We start from the raw sequence: 2,548 nt of genomic DNA, 5'->3' as shown, positions 1-2,548 counted from the left end.
TAAATGAAAAAAAAAACAAAGTCCTGTCCATCTGCTGGAACTCAGTGCCTCGTGTCTGGCTAGGGCAACACAGTGAGCAGCGGCAGTAAGTGTAACTTGTAATACAAAGACCAAGTCAGAATGTTTTGGGTGAAATGCACCTAGAGGGTCAGGTGGTCTAAATTTTCACTTAAGTCGTGGTTCTCTGAGTCAGGCTGTGGATATGTGTAGCCTTAGAATGTATTGTTTGTGATGAAGAGGATGTCATTGTAGAGTCATGCAGAAAACACAATGAAAGGGAACTATTAGGGAGAAGCCAATGTATGAGAGTATGATTCAGGAATGATTAGTGATGTGCTCAGAACTAGAAACCAAGAAAGCTGATGGAACAGACTCTCAGGGACTTGGAGTTGTCTGAAGTATATGCTTGTTTGCACAAATAAAAAAAGTTCTCCAGACTTGAGATCTTTGGCCACTGATGCCAAGTGCCAGAGAAAGAGCAACTTGTTAATTGGAAGTATTTGAAAGCTTTCCAGGAAAAGAACAATGTTCAAAAATAGAAGTCATTGACAAATAGAAAGAAACAGTGCCAATATTGCATAAGAGTAGATAAAGCCTGAGAAAGCAATTTCCTTAACTCTGTGGGTAATCTTGCATTTTCGCTTTTGCACTCGACAGACAAATACCCTTCACTTCTGCAATGTTTGAAAGCCCCTGTCCTCTCTGACAGTGGTTGCCGCAGTGCTTATCCCAGTCAGATCACTAGCAACATGTTCTGCCTTGGCTTCCTGGAGTGGGGGAAGGACTCTTGCCAGGTGAGTTCTTTTCTATTTCCTTACTGTCCGACTTAATTCCACTCTTCTCTGTTTTATTTCTCTTCTCTGAAAAACCTTGTAGGCACTTGAGAATTGACTGTGGGAAGAGAGGAATAGCTTTGGGATAATGATATGCCTTCTCTTTGTGATACTGATGATCAGGGTTAAGTGTAGGAAGACATACTGAATATTGCTTATGCACAGCTCATTCTGCAGAGGTGTATGGGAGGACTTAACCCTTGTGACAGCAGCGGAGGGAGTAGGACAGCATCACATTTCTCCAGTTCTCACTTTTTCTTGGCCCATAGAGCCTCCAGAGAAAGAGGGAGGATTAAAAAAGGGAAAACAAAGAATAAGGACGTAGTAAGATGATAGAGGTTTGGATGACCATGTTAGAGATGGTGCATTGTGAAAGACTGGCAGCCTGAGAAAAGGGCCTAAGGAGAACGGAAGAACTTCTCGCAGCCCACTTGCCATCTGGTTGTACACAAGAACTCTGAATGCCTTTTCCTTGTTGCTCAGGGTGACTCTGGTGGCCCCGTGGTCTGCAATGGACAGCTCCAGGGTGTGGTCTCCTGGGGCAAGGGCTGCGCTCTCAAGGGCAAGCCTGGGGTCTACACCAAGGTGTATAACTACCTGAGCTGGATCCAGAAGACCATCGCTGCCAACTGAGCTTCTTCGTCTCCTCAAGATCTGCCCTGGGAGTCCACTCCACCTTCCCACTTTGCCTGAATTCATTATCTAAATAAAAACAATGAGATTAATATCCCACCTCTGCCTAAGAATTGTTCTTCCTGGGAATTGGCCACCTTTCTCTTGATAGTTGATTTTATGCACCTACATTTATGATCCAGTTCTTCAAGATCTTGCTTTCCAAAAGGAATATTATTGCTAAATAGGCAGGGATTATAGAGATTATCTGCACTGCTCCCTCCGCACCGATTCTCCAAAATCTCAGGCCTCATTATATACCTATTAATGATATTTAGTAAACAAAAAGCACGATGCAGGTGTGTTTGAATTACATAGATCTATGCACTTCAGGTTACGCAGGTCTTGGGTCCAGAGGTATTACCATTGCCTTTAGTCCTGTCTGGAGGGAACACCACACACACTCTACCTTAGTTGTCTATCCTTGCTGGCTCCTGAAACACATACACGCACACACTCCATTGTCCCATGGACCATACAGGGAAGCATTTGGAATAGAAGCCTCTGTCAGTGATTCCTATGCATATTTGGTATGAGACAAGGGAAAAGCAATAACAGGTTAGAGCACAGACCCACTGGAACATGTTTCAAACAGGGAAATGTAGACTCAGCAGTAAAGTAAAGGAAATATACTTAGTCAATTAAGGCTATTGGCATGGGGAGATAGCTCAGCGGGTTAAACAAGTGCAAGGCAAATTCAAGGTCCTGAGTTCAATCCCTGATACTACCAAAGGGGGAAGGATTTTTTAAATTAGTTTTACTGAACAGGAAATAGCAATAAGACAGTTTCAAAACAGGTTAGTAGGACAGTTACAATATTTGATACATTGCATATTGTTGTCTTCATAGTAGTTATTCATAGTACAAGATGCAGACATGATATCTTGTCTAAACACTCTCAGTACAAATCTTTCTTCTCATTGAATTAAGAGAAAGTAGCTGTTTATCCATCCTCATTACAACATGGTCTTTCATTTATATCCCCCTTTTTTGTTTAGTTTTGTCAGAAATGGGTGTTCCATTGCCATTCAAATATTGTAGTG

General features: G+C 42.2%; 1 pseudogene; it reads left to right on the top strand.

The window, feature by feature from the left end:
* Nucleotides 1-24: 24 nt before the first annotated feature.
* LOC101593206 lies at nt 25-1,466 on the top strand (annotated as a pseudogene).
* Nucleotides 1,467-2,548: the final 1,082 nt, after the last annotated feature.

This window comes from Octodon degus, unplaced genomic scaffold (genome assembly GCF_000260255.1).
Source record: "Octodon degus isolate 3935 unplaced genomic scaffold, OctDeg1.0 scaffold01244, whole genome shotgun sequence".
Classification (NCBI taxonomy): Eukaryota; Metazoa; Chordata; class Mammalia; order Rodentia; family Octodontidae; genus Octodon; species Octodon degus.
Note: the sequence above shows the minus strand (reverse complement) of the source record. Positions and strands in the feature narration are given on the sequence as shown.